The sequence below is a fragment of the Balaenoptera acutorostrata genome, chromosome 9 (assembly GCF_949987535.1).
Source record: "Balaenoptera acutorostrata chromosome 9, mBalAcu1.1, whole genome shotgun sequence".
Lineage (NCBI taxonomy): Eukaryota > Metazoa > Chordata > Mammalia > Artiodactyla > Balaenopteridae > Balaenoptera > Balaenoptera acutorostrata.
This window is the reverse complement of record NC_080072.1, coordinates 23,768,466-23,792,109: the sequence shown is the minus strand read 5'-3', so window position 1 is coordinate 23,792,109 and position 23,644 is coordinate 23,768,466. Positions and strand designations below refer to the sequence as shown.

Here is a 23,644-nt window from a genome sequence, read left to right as displayed (position 1 = left end):
ATGTCAGTTGTAACTGTTGTTATTGTAGATTCCACATTTGTGTGTGTGAGTGTGGGGGGGGGGAAGGAAGGGAGGAAGGAAGGAAGGAAGGAAGGAAGGGAAGAAGAAGAGAGGGAGGAGAGAAGAGGGAGGCATAGGATGCAATGTTTAGGGTATAATGGGAATTCCATCGTGCAGAGGAAGATTTAGATTAAAATGGAAAGTGAATAAATTTCCTACTAATGCAGGAAAAAGAGAAAATTTATCAATGTGATTCTAGGCAGAGTCCTAGAAACCAAAATTACTGGTTACATATTAATTAGTATGTTAGTTTATACATCAGGCTCTGGAGAATTTAGTTAGCATGAGTCAATCCCCAGAAGCTTACTTTGCATGGGATACACCTTGTGGCTGCATCATGGTACCCAGGACACTGAATTTGTGGTTAGAGACTTGAGAGATGGGCACGGACTCTGAGGAAAGGGGGATAGATTGCCTTGAGGGATTTTTTTCATCAGGCCTCTTGACTACAGCCTAGATGAACTCTCCTGGCCAGAACTCTTTCACTGGCCAAAACCATCTCTCTCCCCGTGTCTTTTTCTTTCTCCTCTTCCACATTCTTCCCTTTCTTATCCTCCCCTCTTCCTTTCGCTTCCCCTACCCCAACAGGAATGAACAAGCATAAACACACTCCTACTTATTCCATTTGTCTTTGTATATAACCAATGAAGACTACTATCTTATGTCCTTATGTTATATTTATGTGATTCTGCTCCTTATTTTTATTTTATCTATTTATGAAGTGAGGAGCATGTGAATATCACGTTTTAGGATTACCATTTTATTTCCATATTCTTGGACCACTTGTCGAAGTCTCCTTTATACTCAACAGTATTTTTTAATACAAGAGTACATTTGTATTGCAGTAATACAATAAACATTAGAGAATAAAGAGAGGCTGAAACATATGTGAATCAAACTGGGAATCAAGCTCAATACTAGGCTTTATCATAAAGGAATTGGGATTATTTATTTAGGGAAACAAACATTATACACAATAAACACACAAGATCTCCTGTTTTGAATATGATGCCTCGTTACTTTTCTATTGCTACTAAAAAAATGTACTGCAGTGTGCCAAGCACTATGCCAAATATTTCACATAACTCTCATAAACTTCATTTAGACTTTATAAAAATCCCTGAAAACCAGATTGTGTCTGCAACTGAGACTCTCATGGATTAAGGAACTGCCCTGAAATAATGCTACTAGGTCTAAATCAAGGTTTAGGCTTCTTCCCCACAAGGAAGCATTTCTTGATGGTAAGATTTGGGTTATATCAATACTAGAAGAGATGACTGTTCTGGTCAAGATACCTGTGTCGCAAAGGACAGCCTTACCCGTACCCCACTCTTAAATAAAAGAGGCCTCTCGAAGACATAAGGCCAAGCCAGGCTTTGTGGGAGCTGGGGCCAGGAAGAGTTCTCTCTCTCTCTGTCCTTCTCCCTCTCTCTGCCCCTCCCCCTCTATCTGTGTGTGTGTGTGTGTGTGTGTGTGTGTGTGCACACGCACACACATGTGTGACTTTTCTGTTGGGAGATCCTCACTCTCTGAGAATTCATTCATTCATTCATTCAACAAGTATTTGAGTTCCTATGTGACATGGAGATCATGGATGATGTTGACAAGTAGTTTCAGCAGAATGGAGAAGATGAAAGACTGATTGGAGAGGGTCAAAGAAAGAAAAAGAGAATAAATATTAGGGACAATGAATATGGAAAAATCTTTCAAGCTGTCTTGTTCTACATAAACTGGAAGGGTGGGAGCGGAGTAACACCCCGCTAGGAGATGTGGGGGGATGGGATCAGTTGCACAATGGAGGGTTTAGCCTCAGATTCGGCACTGGCAGTCCATCTCCAGCAGTAGGAGGGAGGCGGAATATGGCTACAGAGTCTAGCAGGTGCATAGGTACAGAAGTGGTGGTATGTGTGTCAGTCAGCTCAGGCTGCTGTAATAAATACCATAGACTGGGGGGCTTAAACAACAGACATCCATCTTCTCACAGTTGTAGAGACTGGGAAGTTCAAGATCAAGGTACCAGCAGGTTTGATTCTTGGTGAGGGCTCTCTTCGGAGCTTGCAGATACTGCTTTCTTACTGTATGTTCACATGGATTTTCTTTTTTGAGAGAGAGAGAGAGAGACAGAGAAATACAGAGAAACAGAAAGAGATATCGCTTTTGTGTCTCTTTCTCTCTTTATAAAGGTATTCGTTATTTCATGAGGGCCCCAACGTCATGACCTCATTTAACCTTAATTAACTCCCAAAGGCCCCACCTCCAAATACCATCACATTGGAAACTAGAGGTTCAACATATGAATTTGGGGGGACACAATCATTCAGTCCAAAGCATTATTGAAATTGCTATTAGATGTTCTTATATTATCATGCAAAGAAGGAATGAAGGTTCTCATCTGAGAGTGAGGATGAGGAAGAAAACTTTGGAATGTGGGAGACAGCAGAAGCGTGAAAAGACTAGAGACATTTGGTGCGGGTGCAGAGTGGCAGTAGGGGCCCAGGAAGGTGGTGGGTGTGAACACACGGTTGCCTGTATTTCTCCAGCTATGTTTATACTGATGTAGGCACTGAGTAGAGGAGAATTGGATTGAACAACCTTGGCTTAGCAAAGCCATGCAATGAGAAAGGGGCAAGGGAGTCTAGGGTGTATGTGAAGAAGTTAATATAATAATGGAATCTAAGCTGAATGAGGAGGGAAGTGAGGACCTGAGGGGTTGAGAGCCATGAAAAGGTAGTATATCCCAGGGAGTTGAAGAATTATGGGAGTCAGGGAACTAGAGGGAGAGAAGTGGAAAGTTAGAGAGTGGGAGAGAGTGGCAAGCAATAGGAAATGACAAGGTCAAGGCTGACCAAGAGAGTGAGTGGCTGCGGTAGAGTGAAGGACAAGGTCATTGGAGCAGGGGTCAAGGAACTGAGCGTTGAGGATATTGGAAGGATTCTATCTATGGATATTGAAATCACCAAGATAATTCTTCAATGGACATTGAATGGACATTGAAAGCACCAAGAGCAATACCTAAGAGAGTGACCTTGAACTGGGAGTTAAAGCTTCAAGGAAAGAGAAGGATAACCCAAGAGACTGCAATGACCACAACAAGGAGGGAAAGTGGGTAGAATAATCTGATGGTTTGATGGGATTTTCAGGGAGGGACTATGGTCTGGAAGTGGCATAAGGAACAAGGAAAACAACTACTCTCCCTCAAAATTCAGTGATACAAGGAGTGCGGGAGAAAAAACACCGCCATTTGAGAGGACTTTGGAGGATGGAAGGCCCTCAGGGGAGAACCAGTGTTCATTTACAATAGTGATTCTCAAAGTGTAGTTCAGGAACCCCAGGGAGTCCCCAAGACCCTGTCAGAGATCCATAAGTCAACAACTATTTTCATAGTAACACTAAGATATTATTTGCCTTTTTGCTCTCATTCTCTCACAAGTCTACAGTGGAATTTTCCAGAGGCTACGTGATGTGTGATAACACAACAGATTGAATGCAGAAGTGGATAGAAGAATCCAGCTGTCTTCCATTAAGCTGGAAGTTAAAGAGATCTGCAGAAATGTAAAACAATGTCATTCTTCCTGTGACTTAAAAAGATACATATATGTAAAGTTATTTTTCATAAAATACGTGATGGTTTTACTATAGTTATTTTAAATTAATAAGTTAATTTAAATGTTGTGTTTCAAATCCAGTAAGTATTGACAGATATAACACACACAAACGAAAGTTTTTTTGGGGGGTCCTGAATACTTTTTTGAGTGCCCTGAGACCAAAATGCTTGAGAACTACAAGGTTATGGCATAAAGGCTAATGAAATGTTCAGAGAAGTTGAACATAAAGGGGATTTTGCTGATGATGGACTACGGGTTCCAGAGCACACAACAGAAGCTTTTGGGGAATGGGGAAGGGCTGGGAGACAGGTCAGAAATGGGAATGGAAAGACCAAATGTGGTGATGACAGTCTGGAGGATTAATGGTGACCTTGAGCCCTGGCTTCTCATGTTGAAGGCATAGAGTGGTGTGAGCATTTCCAGGAAGCCAGGGGCACATGGAGCCAGCTCCTGCTGTGCGAGGTATGAAGCTGACTTATATGGTATCTGGGCACCTTAGTTTGAATTTTTAGAGGGCAGTCTCATAGGCACTGCTCATCTGCCTGCTCCCAGGACCAGTCACCTGTCACAACTCACAGGATGATCTGCTGCCCGATTCTGCAGAATCTGAGTGTGATGGTTCTTAGAGAAGGGAGTATGGTCTGGGCAGGCATTCTCAAATGCCTGCTACAATGATGGAGGAAAATAAAAAAATATGTTTGGAACAACTTTGATTATTTGGAATTTTTCCAATTCAGTTCTGCCTGAAGGTGCAGAGATGGATTGGGTGTGTGCAGATTTTACACTGTGACATGAAAACTGGGGTATATGGTTTACCATGAATGTATTCCATTGCCTCTGGATGCAAAAGACCTTCTGAGAGGTGCATCGGGCAATACAATGACAGCATCTGTGGAGGTGCCAGTGGTGAGTGGGTTGATGTATGTAGTCAGATTCTTAAATCTGCAAAGAAAATTTGGGCCTGGGTCTGCACCAATGGTTGGTTGGTAGAGGATCTAGCCCAAACAATCTTAAGGTTAAGTCTTCATATTGCACAACTTCTAAAAGATACCATTCGCACTGTGGTCTAAGTGACTGATGTTTTTTGCAGCTGTGAAATGCAGAAGCTCTGATGTGAGAACCTTCCCTGTGCACGTCAGTATCTTACTTCCACATGGTTTCCTCTAACATCTTTTCGTCATAGTCTCAACATGTCAATTTATTGCATTTAAAATGTGTTTAAATGGTGCCACGTTTGGAGAATGTGTTCAACAAGAGCATTTATTTCCCTATCCCCTCCCACCAAAATGTGTGTAGGGATATAAATCAATTTCCCTCTCTACTGGATAATTCTCGTCAGCCTTTAAAACATGCCTTGCTATCTATCACCCATTTAAAAATAAACCATCAATCAAACCAGCAGACTATCTTTTGACCGTTCACCCTCCAGGTACAGCCCCATTTCTCTGCTCCCCTTCATAGCAAAACTCTTTGAAAAAGTTGTTAGTATTCCCTGTCTCCATTTCTTCAATTCTCTTTCTCTTCTCAGCCCACTCTGATGGAATTTCCTTCCATACCGCTCCCTTGAAAGGACCCTTATCAAGGTCACCAATGACCTACATTTTGCCAAAGAAATGTTATTCTCTGTTTTCATTTTACTCGACCTTTTGACAGCACTGGACATACTTGATCAATCCTTCCTTCTTGGAATATCTTCTCGAAGCTTCTATATCACACTCCCTTGGATTTCCCTGTCTCATTAGCAACTCATTTCTTTCTATTCTGCTGGTTCCTCCTCTTTCACTAGACTCCTCTATTCTTCCCGGCTTCTCTTCTCCAGTCATACTGTCCAAGGCATCATACCTAGTTCCTTGGTTTTCTGTACCTTCTATGTACGCTGAAAGGTCTCCTATTTCTCTCTCCAGCCCTCAATGCCATCTCATATACTCCAATGTCTCTTTAACATCTCTGCTTGGCTCTCACTTCAGGCATTTCAAACATAACATGGCTAAAGCAGAACTACTAATTCTCCTTCTAACTTCACTCTCCATCCTGTCCTTGCCATCTCAGTAAATGGTACCACTATCCACCCCATTGCTCAAAGAAATGGAAGTGCCACCCATGATGGTTGTCTTTACGTCACACATCCAATCTATCAGAAAGTCTCATCATCTTTAATTCTATAATGTTTTACAAACATTATTGCTTCAAACTAATTCAAGCATCATCATCTCTCCTTTGGTCTACGGTGGCCACCTCCTTTAAGGGACTGCCAGCCCTCACTTTTGTCCTTTTCCTAGTTTATGAACCACATATCAGCCAGAGGGATCTCTCTAATACAGAAATCAGATCACATTACTTCCTACCTAAACCCTCCAATAACTTCCCACTGTGACCCAACTCTTACCATGACTTACCAGGTCCCATATGATCTGACCCTGATCTATTTCTTGGACCTGTTTGCTAGGCTTCAACCATACTGCCCTTCTTTTTATCCCTCTAACTTGATAGGCTTCTTCTTGACTCAAGGCCTCTACACTGACCTTTCCTTCTGTTTGGAACATTCTTCTGTTCCTATGGCTGCCTCTTGTCATCATTTAAATCTCAACTCCAGAGCTACCTTCTCTGAGAGACCATCCATGATAACCAAAGATAAAGCATTTCTCTTCTTCCCTCCAATCACTCTAATACCCCATTTTATCCTCATCATAGCACAGATCAGTACCTGAAATTATGTGAAATTACCTTTATGTGTTCGTTTCCACGTTTATTGTTTGTTTTCTGCCTCTTGATGGCAGGGACTTTGTCTTTTTTGCTCACTGTGGCATCCCCAGTACCTGACACCAATAAGTGATGGTTCAATGTTTGTCGACCAACTGACTGACTTGGAATTGTGGGAAGGAATAATTGATATCTGGATTATCTGGGGAAAATTCACGTAGGATTGCTAAAGTTCTTTTCACTTTTAAGATTTGCTCATTCAAGTTATTCTCAAAACACATTCAGACTGAATTAAATACCAATCCCTTTAGAATGGAGAGGCACTTCCCAATACTAAAAGATAAAATTGATAGAAAAAACCCCAACATACCAGAAACAGCCCATTGCTATCAAACAAAGAATGAAACGAACAAAAACAATTTTTTTTTTGTATCATCCAAAATTCTTCCCGAAAACAAACTTCAAGGTTCTCAGTTTTTCTTACTGTGGAAGTTAAAAAGAGGGCAGAAGGAGAGCAAGAGTTTTCATTTGTGTGTTAAGTCCTCCTGCTATACCAAAGGTCACTGATTTTATACCCCAGTGTTAGATCAGATGCTGAGCTTATTTTTCAAATGGTCCTGTTTTTATGGATGGTGCAATGCTGTGGACATATATTGAGGGCTTATGCAAGTTCTGTATCTAGATTGGCATTTATCATGAGTAACTACATTAACTTATTTTATGACCTGAGCTCCAAGGTCCTGAAAAACTATGTGTTCGAAACTGCGTATGCCTGGGCACCTACCTGTGCTCCTCACAAGCTCTGTACCAGCCATTAGCAAAGGATCTTGGATTTTCTGGGCCTCCAGTTTTCTATTTATAAAAAGGAGAAAACTTATGGAATGATCTGATGATTTTTTTCTTCATTGGAATACTTTTATGATACGATATGAGACCGTGAGGTGTCATGGAAGGAGGTCTGAACTGGAGATCAGAGCTTAAACACCTAAATTCAGCAGATATTTATTTCATACCTATTATATACCAGACCCTTAAGCTACTACATGCTATGCTTCTGCAAATTGAAGTAATTTTAATTATTATTTAGAGAGGAAAGCAGTTAATCAGACCAAGAGGGAGTATAGTATAGAACAAGAGTCCTGAATTGGCATTAAGGGTCCCTGCTCTGTCCTTCCTTGTTTGTGTATAATTTTAGACACGTCATCTAACCCTTCCTAAACGTGGTCTGATTAGGCTTTGGGGGGTAGAAATGAGTAATGGATTGGGAGGGGTAGGCATTGTCATGGGAACAAAGGAAAAGCAGGAACAACAGACCTCTGGAAGCGCAAGAACTGGATGGCGGCTTTGATCCCAAGGCAGCCCTAGTGAGGGCCTCTGCTGCCCCCTGTGCCCACTTGCCTCCCTACCTACCCCATAGCTTCCTTCACCTCAGTAGTATTCAAATTCTGCAATTCCATGCAAAGTTTGTTTATAAAGGGGTTCTCTTGCTGGGAGAAAAATGGTTTGAACCAATGCCATCCTCTTACATAATTTCTGCTGACTCAGACCTCTGCCCCCCTCCCCCACCCCCGCCCCTCCAACTATATGCCAGCATCCCTTTTCTAGCTGCATCTGGGTGGCAGGGAAGTGGGTGAAGCAGGCTGGGAACAAGAGAAGTAGAGAGTAGGGAGTGGCTGGGCTTGTGGCAAACTGGAAAGTGCATGCCCTGTTTAACAGGAAAGAAGCACCGTCGCACCAGCTAATTGTGGCCGTGCGGGCCTGCACCACGGACAATGCCAGGTCATCCAGAGTTTTCAAGGCAAGCTGAAAATCCACATTTTTGCATGAAGTTTGCTGCTTTTTACATGTTGGCAAGTAATTTAGAAAATGTTGACACCACGGGGTTCAAACAGTATACATCTAATATATATCTAGTTAGTCTATAGACAGTTTTTAGAAACTAGAGTTCAGATAAAGTCATGACCTTTCAGCTTTTGTTCTGGATACTAGGTACATGTGTGTGTGTGTGTTTTCACATTCCTGAAATGGAATCTGATTGGCCCAATGTACCTTTTCAGGCCAGAGTTTCTCAGAGGAGTTTATCACAGAGTTTGGCTGCATTTGGGTCAGTGCCCACTGGGGCTGCCTAAGGCCTAGCCTTTCAGCAGGAACCTTGATTGGGCCAACTTCCATTTCAGAGGCTGTAGCCATGGTAAGCTGTGTACCTGATATATCTAATAAAGAACTAGAATTTCCTCCTCCATAAATGAATATTTAAGTAGCATGATCTGTATTGGTTTCTTCTAACAAAATTCTATTTCTTAATAAGAAAAAGCAATGTTCCACTGATATTTAGTTAGAATTTTGGTAAAAATGTGGGTGGTGACAAGTATAATATATTGGTATTAATGGTCCTTAGAGCAAAGCTCTGATTTGCACCAAAATGTTGGCTCCTTCTTATTTTAAGAAAATTCTGTTCACAAAATTAGCAACCCTTAGGGTTAGAAGAGAGTTTAACCTCTTTAAACCTCCCTTCCAATCCCTGAATATTCTTTTATGGCGTCCCCACCAAGCTGGCATCGCCTATACTGTGAATACTTCTCTTTACAGGGAGTGTAAAGGGAGCCATGTTTATCCTCGGATAGCCTGGTGATTAAGTTTTTTCTTATTGCACAGAGCCCAACCCACCACACGCAGTCAGCATAGCATAAATTTGCTAAATGAAATCTATTCACGTATTCTTTCATACGATGTTTACTGGGGAGATACTATATGCCAGGAACTCTCCTAGGATCTTGAGTAATATCAGAGCAAATCCACGTTCTTGTAGAGCTGATGTTCTAGCGCAGAAGCAAGAGGTGGTGGGAGAGACAATAAATGTTTTTAAAAAGTAAATCACATAAAATGTTACAAGGTGATAGATACCATGGAAAAAAGAAAGAGTAGAGTTGAATGAAGGGGATTGGGAGGGAGGAGTGAGCTACAATTTTAAATAGACTGAATAGGGTAGGCCTCATTGAACAAAGATTCCCTTTCCACTTCCCAGACCTGCAGGATAATAATAGTAATAATAATAGCTTAGTATCTGTTGAATCCCAGCAGAGATTCTAAGCACTTTCTCTCTATGAAATTCATTAAATCCTCCATTAAACCCTGAGCTAGCTACTACTTTTATCCCCATTTTCATAAGAGCACACTAAGGGGTAGCGGTTAAGTTGGCTAATATCATGCAACTAAGTAAGAGATGGTGGTTGACTAACCTTGACCTTCTGGCTCCAGGCTTTGGCTCTCAAACGCTCAACACAGCTGCTTTTCAATGCATCTCCCAAGTCTCCTCGTTGACCACTGCCCTCTCAATTGTTTCTTTCCCAGGCACGTGCTTTGTCCAGTGCCTTTCATTGTCTGTGATTCCTGGGATGAGGCTTAAAGTCTCTTCATCGTCCTGGGGTTTGTTGAGAATACTTTAGCTTTATCTGATATCACTGGACAAGGCGGGGGCACCCAGAGCTTCATGAAACCCTCCTTGGGCTCACTCTGACCAGCCACCCTTACATCGGTTTTGTAAGGTCACAGTGATCAAAATAAACATGAATTTTTTTTTCTCAGTTTTGACATAAAAAGACATCTTTTTTCAGCAAATGTCACTGTGGTTTCAAAGCCTAAGTGTGATGTGTGAACGGGGCAGCATTTGTAAAGTATTTCCTGCTCAGCCATAGGGTGAAATTATGCAAGCCAGTGAGTCCTGAAAACAGCTGCATCAAATTCTTAACACCTGCAAAAAAAAAAGTTTTGAAAATAACTTTTCATTGTTTTTAATTTGGGGATTGGTTGGTTTTCTGCTGTTTCAAACTCTGAAGGACCCTCCAATTCACTAAACCTTCAGTTGGAAAGAGAAGTGGGGAATTTTAAGAGAGTTTTGCAAATCTAAGGGAGAGACTTCACTGGAATTATATGTTCATTGATGCACTTAAAACAACTTCTCCTGGAATCAGCCTCAGGACTGCTCCTTAAAGCCACGACAAAAGCCCCAGGCTCTAGTCCTCTAGTGCGCCCTAGAGTCACTCCCTTGGCTTCTTGGTAGAGTTTCTCTTCGTAGGGGTGGAGGTAGGTGGGGGGGTCTCGTCTTGTGCGAGGGGAAAGCAGAGCCAAGCTCCCATGACCTGTTGCATCCTCCCCAGCTTTTCAAGTTAAAGCGTTGGATTTCCTGAAATTGTTGAACTGGATCTAAGCGCAGGCGCCCCCTTTCCCCTGTCCCCCTCCCTAGCAAGGTGAGAGTTGCTGTTGGGGAGGAGCAGTGGGAGGGGGTGAGGTGGGGCTGGGATGGGGGCTGTTGGAGAGAAACTGAAGCGATGAGCACAGGACAGGAAAAGTGGGAGGAGGAGGAAGAGGAGGGGGGGAGGAGGAGGTCGTAAGATGAGAGAGGAGGGAAACGTGTCACCAGCTCGGCTCCGGGAGCTCCGCTGCCGCCGCGTTTGTGGACTCGCGCCGGAGAGGACTTGAGTCTTGACCGGACCCCGCGGAGGGCAGAGCCGGGAGAGGAGGTAGAGAAGGCGGCTGAGCGGAGCGCGGCGGCGAGAGCCATCCAGGTCGCTCACTGCTCTCGGGTGAGAAAACTTTCCCGGGAAGACCGGAAACTTTTCCCTGGGCGCGCGGAGTCTGGGGCGGAGGCGAGCTGCGGGTGTGCGTGACTCGAGGTGACTCAGGAGGGGCTGGAGTCTTAGGCTCAGCAGTGGCACGAGATTGAGAACAAAATCGCCGGGCACACCGGGCACAATCCGGCGGGGCACGGGGAGGGGCCTTGGGGAAAAGCGTTACATTTGGGGGCAACCGGGTGGGGGCCCCCGCGTGGTTAAGGATTCTCCGATCGGACGCTGCAGGCGGGTATAGAGGAAGGGGCTCGCGACCACCATGGGGGGCGCGGGGTGGGGGGCGGGAAAGGCGCCCAGCGTCCGCACCTTAGGGTAGGCGAGGGACCGCTGTGGGGTGGAACGCGGGACGCCGCCGATCCTGGGACCCAGGCTGTGCCAGGAGATCGAAAAAGAAAGTTTGCTTGTCGGTCTTTCTCGTTCTCCTCTTTGGCCTGAGGGGCAAATCTAAAGAGCTGCCCCTACTCGGGCGCGGGCGATTCGGCGCCCCGAAACACCCCATCTTTTCCTGCCATTCCCCCTTTTTCCGGAGAGAGGCGTGGGAGGGGAGGCCAGAGAAGTGAGCCGCTTTGTCCCGAGCGCCGCTGGACGTGCGCGCTCTGCCGACTGGGGCGGGCCCGGGCGCAGCTTGCGGAGACCCGGCAGGGCGGGCGGCTCTGCTCGCCGGCGGCATCCCCTTTCTGCTTCACCTTTCCCGCCAGACCTCCTTTTGGAGAGGCTTTCCCCTGTGCGCCTACTGTGCGCGCGCAGAGCTCCTTGCGCGCACAGGGGGCGCCCTGGAGCCTCCGCCCCTGCAGCCGGCACCCTCTTGTCCCCAGTCTTCCGCCCCTTTTCCGAGGGACGGCCGTCCGAGGGCAGACCAGGTTGTGTTACTTGCAAACCGTGCTTCAGGAATCGGCTGTGGGGTGCCTCTGTGGTTGGCAACAGGGTTTTCCCCTTGTTCTACCCACCTGCCTTTGGTCACATGCCACCGCCTCTTCCCCCGCGGTGCCGGGAGCCCGCGTTTTGTTTGTCAGCGGTAAGGCGGTGAGTATTTATAGACGCACTACAGTCTGCGGAGTGCAAGGTTTCAATTACTGCGATGCGCCCCACAAGACGGAAGGCTCACGCGAGGCGGCTCAGCGGCAGGTCTGCTCCGGAGACCCGCTTGGAAATAGTTCTGGGCCGGAGTCTCCGGGCATCCCTGCTGGGGCAGAGTTCTGGACCTGTTGCCCAGACGATACGTGCAAATCCAAATGACCCATTGCAAAGGACCAAAGCAGTCAAGGACGCCAACTCCAGATTGTCTCCATCCCCTGCCCCTCCCCCATCAAAGGCTGCTCGCTGATCAAGCCTCAGAGACTGCCCTTTTTACTTCCCTTTAGTGACCACCGTGGGTGCAGTCATGACATTTCACTGGCCTACATGCTGCAGTATTTCACGGTGCTGTGCTCTGGTAAATTGCTCTCTGGCTGGAAGGCGCTGTTACTGACAGCATGAAGCAGCAAGCGGGTCAGGAGGAGAGGTGGAACTTGCAGAAACTAATTCAGCCACATTTTAAACCTCACACATGAGGTTCCTAGTACGACTGAGGAAAGTGCAGCCCTCCTCTCTGTGGAACCTGGCTGGCCGGTCTTCTCTGGTTGCATTCAGCCCAAGAATCTGACCAAGGGTGCTGTTCAGAGTGTTTTTGTAGAGTGTAGCAGATAAGGGAAACAATGCTTGGTCAGTCCACAAAGTTGTCTTTGGTTTTTTCAGCTCCAACCATTGTCCTTTCAGTATTTTACTGAAGCTTCTAACAGCCAGAACCATTAGTAGTGTAAAAAAGAAAGGCATTAGAAATAGACTTGTTTGACTGGGTTCTTTCTCAAGGGCTTAGTTTAGACAAAATTATTTCTCAATGAGGAGACCTCGTTTCTTTCAGATCCAGAGGGTCATGGATGTGTATTTATTTCAATGGGTGAAATTTCAATAATGGTCTGTGTTTGAACATTACAAAAATGTTCCCTTTATTTTAAAAAAGGGGAGAGGGCAAGTGCCTCTTGTGGTCTTAATAATGTCTTAAACTCTGCACTAACAGACTCTGATAATATTATGTAATTTGCACCAGAACAATGGTGAAATAGGTACTATCATATCCCCATTACATAGGTAAGCCCACTGAGGCTTAGAGAACTTCAGTAATTTGTCCAAAGCGACACACACAGGGGTGGAGCTGAGAATGGGTTCCAGATCTGTTACTCCAGCCTTGTAGTGCCAGCCTGTTCTGGAGATGTCTTTCCTTTCAGGGCCTCCGTTGTTAATTAGATCATCTTATAGTTGATTAACTTGGTGGCTTTTTTCTTTAAATGTCACATAATATCACAGAGTGGTTCAATAACTGAAAAAAAATAATCCCAGTCTTGTCTTTAGAAAACTATCACACTGCTATCTGAAAATTTCATGCTGGAAATCCAGAGCTAATGTCATAATCTTCAATTCATTCATCGACAATGTATGTGCAACATTTAAACCATTCATCTGTAGAAAATTGAAATCAGTAAGGGCTTTGTGGATTTTTTTTTTTTAAATATATTTATTTATTTTTGGCTGTGTTGGGTCTTCGTTTCTGTGCAAGGGCTTTCTCCAGTTGCGGCGAGCGGGGGTCACTCTTCATTGCGGTGCGCGGGCCTCTCACTATTGCGGCCTCTCTTGTTGTGGAGCACAGGATCCGGACGCACAGGCTCAGTAGTTGTGGCTCACGGGCCCAGTTGCTCTGTGGCATGTGGGATCTTCCCAGACCAGGGCTCGAACCCGTGTCCCCTGCATTGGCAGGCGGATTCTCAGCAACTGCACCACCAGGGAAGCCCTGTGGATTTCTTAATGATTTCTCTGTCTTAGGGAATTTGTAGGTGTGCATGTATATAATCCGCTGTGGTCATTCCTTTTGTATTACCCTTGTACAAGGTAAAATATACTGAAATCTTTCTTGAATTGTAGCCTTTTTCATGTTCATCTTTTTTTGCAGAGCTAGACCAATACAGAATTGATTTGAGAAATAGAGTGTGAGGCCCTATGAAAGATCCCTACTGTGTTTAGCATTCATCATTGAAAGTTTATTCCTTAGAGTTGCCTCTGTATGTGCAAAATGTAAATGCTTGCTAAAAGCAATGCTTATAGAAAGTATCATTTGTGAACAAGTCAGTGGGAATTAATATTTCAGTTGCTGAAAATTGGGAATAAAATATTTTGTGGGCTTCGTATGGGGTATGAGGTTAGTAATTTTGGAACAGAGACGGTGGTACCCTGTTAAGCAGAAGGTACTGTTTTACAAGGGAAGAGTCCCCTTTGGAGCTAAGAAGGAGGTTGGGAGCATAGATGATGCAAGGCAATAATGGGGCATCAGAGGTGAACTTGAGTTATTTACGCTTTTGTCAGGGGCTGGAGATCCAAGGCAAGGTTTACCTTGAAACTTGTACAGTTAAATGAGCCAACTTATTTACTGGGCAGTAACTGTGAGCCAGGTCCAGCCATGGTAATGTTATCTGAACCTCCCAACAACTGTGCAGGTAGCTATTCTTTTCTCTATTTTAAGATGTGAAAATGAAGGCTCAGAGAGGTTAATTACTTTCCTGATGTCACACAGCTATTAACTAAAGCCCCTTGTTCTTTCTAGTTCATTTTGATATCTACCCTTGAAGGCCTTCCATGAAGAACCCAGGGTCCCAAGTACTCAAGAAGGTCCTACTTGTTCACATGGAAGTTTCTGGAAGTTTCTGGATCAGAGCAGTGTGGTAGCACTAAAATGAGGGCACAGGAGTTGGGTGAACAATGGAGGAACTGAAGGGACAGTCTGGATAATTCTGACAGTAGTTATCCCATGGAAGAAGGAGAGAGGCCCAGAAGGTATTGTGAATTTAAGAATTACTGGCATTGGTCTGGCTGGGGATGGCTGTCACATTGCTGGGCAAGACCTGGCAATTAGCCTGCCCGACAAGGTGCTGAGAGGGGAAAATGGGGGAGGAAGTACTGCCACCTCCCTTGGCATGGCTTCTGTTGTGAAGAGGACTTGTTGGAAACCCCAGGTTATAGTTGATGTAAATTAGGGAGTCCGTGAGACCTGTTTCCATTTTAATTGGACTTGGCTCTTTGAGGTAACAGTCGCCCAATCTCTCTCTTTATTCTTTTCTTACGTTTTGCCAGTTTATGGCCTTTGTAGATCAATCCTTGGATTTCATTTAGAGGCGAGAGAGAGAAAGAGGAAGAAAAAAAAAAAAAGCAAAGGTTAGTGATTATCTAAATTGGATTAAGCTCTGTCTAGCAGCCGCTTAAAGAAATACTGCTGGCTCTCTAATTACCATCAACTATGAATTTAAACGGTCTATTAAATTTAAGCTGACTTTTTTTCTTTCTTTCTCTTTTTTTTTTGGCCCTCTGATAGTTGCAGCTTTAACATATTCTGGAAGTTTGGGGGCTTTTTATATATTCTTCAAATGTGTGGAGGACATTCTCTGCCTCCTCCCTTTAAAAAATATTACATTTCTGTAAGAGGATAATAAATGATATTATTATATACTGGCTTGGTTAAAAAGCAGAAGCTCATAGCCAGGTTCAGCCGGCTCTGGCTGGCTGGAGAGCGAGTCAGTTAACCGAGTTCTTTGTCAGAAATGTAGAGACACCTATGTTAGGCTTTCAGGGTGGAGTATGGCTCGCTTATTTTTCTCTGTAGTAAAAAGTTAGGGTTAGAATGAAAATCAGCCACCTTTACTCTGTGTGGAAGCTCTGAGTCAAAATTATGAGTGTTCTTTATCAAAGTGGGTGGTGCATGTTCTTTGGGGCTGGGACTAAGGTGAGGCGAGCGAGGCATCAAGAGCATGGCCCTGAGAGAGATGCCTCACTCGCCACCCCCTCTTCCCAGCCCTGCTGTGCTTACGGTGAACTGTGCCCAGAAGGGTTCTGGAGAGCAGTGGAACGCACCAAAAGATCTCTCTCCCTCTTGACCATGGCCTATGGAAAAGCCAGGTCAACATCTACCCCTGCCACTGCCCAAACAGCCTCTCATAATTATTTGTACGATTTATTTTGCATATAATCATATGTTACAAAAAGCATGTATTTCCCTCTAAACTTTCATTCTCTTTCCCTCACCTCAATTTTAGGGTGTAAATATGAGATTTCTCTCAGGCACTCATCAGTGTTCTGCTTTCACTTTAGATGATCGCCAAACACCAGCAACACCTCCAGTTTCTTGCTTCTCTCATTTCTTACAGAACTTCCTTCAACTTTGCTGGTTCTTTTGGACACAGGACGAGTTCTGTGTTTTGTTGAAGGCATCTGTGACAGCGGTTAGGTTTCTAGCAAATACTAGGATTAAGAGGACACTTAGGGGCTCCCTTGGCCATTCAGGAACTAGAGTATATGTCCATTTAAGCTGAGCCTGGGAGAATACGTGAAGGAATTTGTTTTCCTCTTCTTCCCAAGGACTGGGGGCAAAAATCCAGCAAGGGCTCTGATGTGTGTCTGTATTATTCTGAACTAAGCTGCCTCAAACCCTGTTACAACCTGCTCGTGACCTCAGCTGCGTAAATCCTCCGTGTAAACCCTTTTACGCTTGCTGTTGAACTCTAAATACTCCTCTGGAACGGGTTCAGCATCATTCCCCAGATGTCTTTGGGGGAGACCACGTCAGCTGCTACTGTCATTCTGGAGAACTCCACTACAGCTTGCTGGCCGCTGGGGTCCACCACCGTGCAGCTGTATGGCCACTTTCATTGTAAAATATCTGGAGGCAAAAGTAGTGGGTGAACATGGTAATCCTTTGCAGTGTTCTGAGATAATTAAAAAAAAAAAAACTTGACCAACAGGATAATCGATTCCTTTCAGGCTTCAGAAAAGCCCCCAAGACACCCCCAAAGGTTAGAATCAACTTTGCAGAGGGGAGAGTTGTTCAAAGAGGGCACGCATTGGTCCTAACTGGCATCTTGGAGACAACACAGGTCAGGGATTTGAGATCTGGAGTCTGATCCCGACTCTGCTGTGGGCAAGCTGTCTGACCCTGGGCCAGTTGCTCAGTGTTCCTGTCTACAAAATAATGAGATTGGTCTTCCGCGAAGGTTCCTTCCTATTCTAAAATTCTGTGATGGCCAAGGATGTGTGGTCTAGAGCAGTTCTTCTCCAAGTGCATACGAATCACCCGGGGATCTTGTTAAGCCACAGAACCTGATTCAGTGGGTCTGGGTTGGGGCCTGAATGACTAACAAGCTCCCGGGTGATGCTGATTCCGCTGATTCTCAGGTTGCTGGTTAAGTAGCCAGGCACTAGAGTCTGGACCAGGGTCTCTCAACCTTGGCCCTATTGATACTTGGGGCTGGACAATTCTTTGTTGTGGGAAGCTGTCCTGTGCATTGGAGGAAGTTTAACAGCATCCCTGACCTCTACCTGCTAGATGCCTGTAGTACCCTTCACACCTCCCCAGTATGGCAGCCAAAAAATACCTCCAGACATTGCTGAATGTCTCCTGCAGGAGGAGAGGGAGGCAAAATCACCCCTGGTTGAGAACATTGGTTCTCCCTACAACAGTGTTATCAATCCTGGTTGTACATCAGAATCACCTGGAAGATGTCTAGAAAATACAATAGTCTGGAGTTCTCTTAAATTCTGGAAAAGTACTAGTCCCAGACTTGAGTCCTGGTGCTATTATCCTTCCATAGCTGTGGGCCAGCTCCTCTGGCCTCCAAACCAGAAACTCTTCACTTCTAAAATAGAGGTCATAATGATGCCTACTTCTGAGGGTTGTTGGGAAGATCAACTGACATGACATGAAAATGAGCTTTAGAAACTACAGTCATCCCTCAGTATCTGCAGGGCACTGGTTCCAGGACCTCTCCCCACTTCCCTATACCAAAATCCAAGGATGCTCAAGTTCTTTACATTTGGCCCTCTGTACCCAAGGGCTCAGAACCCACAGATATGTAAGGCTGACTGTATAAAGTGCTGTGCAGACGTCAGTGGTGAGTGTTATACCACAGGCCCCTGGAGTTTTATTTTATTTGTTCAATTACTTTATTTATTTTTCCCAGGACTGGATTCATCTTCCCACAGGTCTGCCTAAGTGACCTCCACACTTTTCCCTCATTATTCCTCCGGCGCTGGCAGTTAGGAGCTGTGCGTCTTTTTCTGCAGTCAAAAACTGGCAGCCTGGGAGCCAAACTTTGGCATCAGAAATGTCTCATTTGGTTTGAGTCGTGTTTTGAAAAAAAAATGATTATTTTTTCCAGTATTTAAAAATTGGGAGATTTGACATATAAACACAGGTTTCCAGCTTTTCTTTAAAAAAACAAAAAGAAGACTGAATGTTCTCTTTAGTTTGGTATGGTCCCCACCTGGCCTTCTAAGCATGGTTGTGTTTTCTGCCTTGGCCTCTGTAGACACTGAGTTTGCCATCTCAGCTTTAGGCCTTCCTGTGTTTTTCTTTCATCGTGACCAAATTACTATTCCTTTTTTCTCTTTTCTTTATTACTGGTAGGACAACATCTGGCTCATCTTTGCATCCTGGGTAGTGGGTGCTCACTAGCTATTTATTAAAATGCGATATTTTGTCCCATCCTTTCCTGTCACAGATGAAAAAAAAAAGGATACTCGTTGAGCTTTACCTATGAAAGCTTGCTTTTCCTTCCCCAAATTTCCTTTCCAGTGTCCAGCGCCCATATTCTTTAGAGAAACAGACAAGAAAATGGAGAGCATGTATTTTCGGTTGACTTTTCATTAACTTTACTTTGTAACTGGAGAAGGTGATTTAACCTTTCTGCGTCAATCTTGTCTCAACTGTCCATCTTCAGTTACAGCCCTCGGTGCCGACTTGCATTTATAACATTACTTCTGAGTATTTCCTGCGAGCCCCTGAGCCCCCTGGGGGCAGATACTTTATTCTTCTTTGCCCCGTATGGCTTTCTCTACTTAGATCCTGGCACACAGTGGACCTTCTAACATGTGGTGGTGCATGAACTTGAATCGAACTCATGACCTCCCTGAAATGATCAGATCCCAAGAGCCCCTTCAGGCTTCTGACTCTCTCTATCCAGTGCTGTTTACACTTGGCCCCATGACATAGGAAGAAGTGCCCTTCCCCTTCATCTCCTTTTCTTACGAAAAAGCACTCCATCCTGTTTCTGCAACGGGAGAGTGAAGCTAATTTTTAATAAATCGCACATGTTAATCTAGAGCACATTTCCCCACACTGAAAACTCTTGTTGGCTGCCAGACAGTAGCTTTTGACCGCTCTGTCACCCCCCAGGGATTTATGTATGTTCCATGTCAGCAATGCAATTGCTGACATCACGGTCGGTCTCGGCTACTGCTGGTGTCTAGCCTTTTGTTTTATCATCTGGGAGGCACTGCAGAGTTGCTCTGGATGGCATTTATAGGCCACACCCAAACAATCTGCACTCCAAGAAACTCCCTCCTCAAACTGGGGCTTATAGAGGAGTAGATAAGATGTGTGGTTGCTCCCCACGGTTTTGCTTGACTTGTATCACAGGAGGGGATTTTTCTGGTGATTATACTGTGGTTTGCAGGCCTGGGTGGTGATGATGATGGGATGAAATAATTACTTCTAGATGGATCTGAAGTGTCAGTGCTCTGAGTCCTGTGGACATTTAGCCAACACTTTGAAACAGAGAGAAACATGCGCTTGCATCCTGTTTGTGCCGATATTTACTCTTGCACAAATTCAGATTCCCAGACTCTTCTGTCTGCACTTGGTTTCCAGCGGAGTGCTGAGAAAGTTGCCTCATTCTTCCTGTTGAGCCTTTTCCATAGTCCAAACTTGACCTTTAACATTTTCTTGTTTGTGGGAGTGTCTGTCTCTCGGCTGTCTTTTGTCTCCTCCAAGTTGCGAAGTTTGGTCCTTAATCCCAACAAGCGTGCTGTGCTCTGCAGCAGTCTCCTTCCTCTGCTGTGTTTGTAGGATCCACTGACCAGCATGCAGACCCAGGACTCTGTGCCCGCGTGACCCAGGTCCAATAATGCTTAGGCGGACCCCAGTTCACGCAGAAGGAAGGGCATTTTTCTGGTCCCCCAGAAATGGGAGGGCTGCTCTTTCTGCTGGCTCGGAAGTCCACATTTCATCCCATCATTCAAAATTATTTACTGGGCACCTTTTATGTGCCCAGCACTGTGCTCATAGTGGGATACAGCAGTGGACGAGACAAGCAAGGTCTTACAGGTCTTTAAGGAACTTACGTGTTCTCAGGGCCGGTCAGACAGTGAACAAGTAAACACAATGACTTCAGCTCGCTTGAAGGTACCATGAAGAAACGAAGCTTCCTTCCTGTAAGGGACAGAGCATAAGGCTGCCTGAACCTGGTAAGAAGCTGTTGGTGATGGTTGAGAAGGGAAGCCATGGGTGGTGACTGTGTGGCAGACAGGAATGTTGTTAAAACAGAGGGTTGGGAGTTCAGGCCCTGGAATCAGGTAGGATTTGACTTTTGGCCCCACTTAATAGTCTTCTGACCTTGGGCAAGTTAATTCCCAGGCTTCAGTTTCTTCCTCTGCAAAACGGGAATAACAAAACCTGCTTCCTGGGGGTTGGTTTAGGGTGGAAATGAACTAAGGCGATAGATGCCCGTAGAGGCTCGGCACCATCCCACCGTCACGACCAGCCTCTGAGGATGGTTAGTATATTCTTAGGAGCAACAGCAATAGTAAAATCGGCGTGGTAGGCAATTGATTTGCAAAATGGTCCCACTGCTCTTAAAAACCCACTTCTGACTTGGTTTCCATCCCATGGGCAGAGGCTGGGGAGTTCAAATCTGGTTTCCTAGGTTGACTTAGAGGGTTCTGTTTGGTGTGTGTTTCTTTTACTGAAATCCCAGGTGCTGCTGGCTCTCCCTGGTGAAGAGTATACCTGGGTGTGTATGTGATATGGAGGTGGGGGGTTGCTTGTGGCTCTACCGAGGAATCGATGATGGGGTAAGAGTGAGATAAGAGAGAGAACTGGTTGGTAAAGAGGCTGGTCAACTAGATGATGTGGCAGGTGGGAGCTGATACATCGGCTGAGGGCTGGTTCTGCGTACGCACCGTGTCAGGGTCTGATCCCCCTCCAAGTCTGTCAGAGGCACCCAGTTTCGTGTGGCTTACAGGGTAGGGACTGAATGCATGGCTGGTGATGCTGAGAGGTTATCATGGCCATCAGCAAAGCCACACTCTTAATTAGCTGAGAAGTCAATAGATCTAGGGAAGGGAAGTGACTTACCCAAGGCCACAGTGGCTGGGTAGTGCTGGCTTACGTTACACCCCCATTAGGCTTGGGTAAAAGGTGTGAGAAGGTTTGGTGGTCATAGCTACGATGGGAGAAAATAAAGGTCACCAACCTATATGTGAGGCCCCCAAAGTGTTAGTCAGCCTGGTGAATTAGTTGCCAATACTTACATATCAAGTGATTTCAACATTTTAAAAAGTCTGGATTCAGGGCTTTTCTTAGAAAATTCAGATCTGGGACTGCTGGGCTTTTATACTGAGATGGCAAAAACCAGATTGGATTGAGCAATGGCTGGCTCCTTTAGCCTGGGTTGGTCCTGCCCACTCTCTGGGATGTTCCAGACTCAGCCCTTTGGGCTTGTTTGTGATGCATGATGCAAAGACGGAAAGAAATTGGTTCTTCCTTTCATCTTCGTTTCTTACCAGGGTTTATTTTCTGGCCCATGTATCCCTAACAAGGCAGCTCCTTTTATAGAGTAAGTGTGCTGAATAAATAAATTTGCGTTGAATGAATGAGTGAATGGATAGTTATAGATAGAGGGCTGCTTGGGATCAGGAGCCAAGTTTGAATCCTGACTTCCCCCGATAGCTGAGTGACTTTGAACAAATCATATAACCTCTATTGATTTTTACTTTTGGAGGATGGAGGGAAGTAGGAGGCGGTCACTGTTGTTTTTACTTATTTATTTGAATAAGTAATACATCTTCATGTTTCAAAATTCAAAAGGTACAAAAGGGTTTATAGAGAAAAGTGTTTCCCATTGTATCCCTACCACTCAGCTCCTTTCCTGGGGAAAACCTGTGTTACCAGTTCCTGGTTTGTCCTTATCAGAGATACTTTATGCTCATGCAATGAAGTATGCAAATACTCTTTTTCATCTTTTTTATGTAGATGGGAGCCTAATATACAAATGATTCTATGTTTAGCTTTTCAACACGCTTCACTCAGAGTGTCCCCTGGAGAGCATCCCTGGCTCTCCCCTTCTTTCTTAGATTCCAGAGTATGGGATACCATAGTTGACATAGTCAGTCCTCTGTTGCTGAGCATTTAGGGTCTTCCCAACCCATTGCTTTTATGAAGAAGGCTCTAGTAAAATCCCTGGTTCCATAAGCCACTTGACATGCCTGGAATAACATTACTGGGAGTAGACTTGCTGTGTCTGAGGGTACAGCCGTTGTTATTTTGGTAGACCTTGTGAAATTTCCCTCCATAGCAGTTGCCCCAGACTGCTGTCCCTCCAGCAGGGCGTGAGAGTGCCTGTTGCCCCACACCATGGCTGGGTGTCACCTTTTGGGACCTATGAGGGCTTCGTGAAGAGCAGTGTTCTATAAAAACTTTAATGCTAGCTACAATTTGGGGGACCCCTACTATGGGCCAGCCCATGGTCTGGGCTGTCTCATTTAATGTTAACAACATCGAGGGAAGTATCACAGTCATTTGACAGATGAGGAAACTGAGATTCAGAGAGGTTGAGCCATTTATCCAGGTCACCCAGTTAATAAATTGTAGAGGCTGGATTTGAACCCAGGTTTGTCAGATTTCAATACCAGGATGTTTTCATACAGTAAAGCCGTATGTAATGTGAGGTGTCGGTATCCTCAGCTGACACTTGCTTATAGTTTCTGTGTCTCCCAGCAATAGTACCTCTCAGGGGGCTGGTTCATTCGCTCATTCATCAAATATCTGTGGAATTCCTGCACTATACCAAGCTCTGGGGATGCACCTGAGAACAAGATAGACATAGTCCCTGACCTTATGGACCTCATAAAAACAATAAGAAATAATTCTGTAGTGATTTATTGAGGTAGATTGTGATATGACAACAAAGGAGGTGAGGAGGACACTCTATGGGGTGATGTGACCTGATCATGGGGGAGGGGAAGGAGGGCCTTTCTGAGCAAAGGAAGTTTAGACAATAAAGGGTGTGCAGGTTTGAGCCTGGAGAAGTGAGTGGGAAGTATTTCACACAGAGGGCACAGCATGTGCAAAGGTCCTGGGGCAGGAAGGAGTGGGTGGTATTAGAGGAAATGAAGGAAAGTCAGTGAGCTGGCGTGCAGAGTGAAGGGAGGTGAGAGTGTGAGGTTGGGGTTTGGGGATTTATTCTAAGACCTGTGGGGAGCCTTTGAAGTCATTGAAGCAACATCAGCCATAAGCAACACAGGCACTGGGCTATTGGATTCTTGTCCTAAGCAGCACCTCCATTTCCTTCTCTGTAAGATGGGGATGGCGATGGCACACAGGGCTTTCCAAACATTTTGAATGTTACAGACAGTAGGAAATACTGGTACATTTAGACTCAGTACGAGTACATGTGTAATATACACGCTTCTCCCAAATGCAGTGCACTCTGATATTTTCTGTTCTAATCTATATCATTAAAGGTTTTTGGACAAGATCCCCTAAATTTATTTTAGAAACACCGAGATAATACATGTCAA

The 23,644-nt window shown here is 44.9% G+C and overlaps 1 protein-coding gene across 2 annotated transcripts in view; it reads left to right on the top strand.

Moving 5' to 3' along the window:
• Window positions 1–10,743: 10,743 nt before the first annotated feature.
• PRR5L (proline rich 5 like) overlaps window positions 10,744–23,644 on the top strand; it is an 80,450-nt gene continuing 67,549 nt past the window's right edge. For both annotated transcript variants that reach the window (XR_009009188.1, XM_007181084.3), the window contains exon 1: window positions 10,744–10,948. The gene's annotated coding sequence lies outside the window, so the exon portion shown is untranslated. The remainder of the gene's footprint in view (window positions 10,949–23,644) is intronic.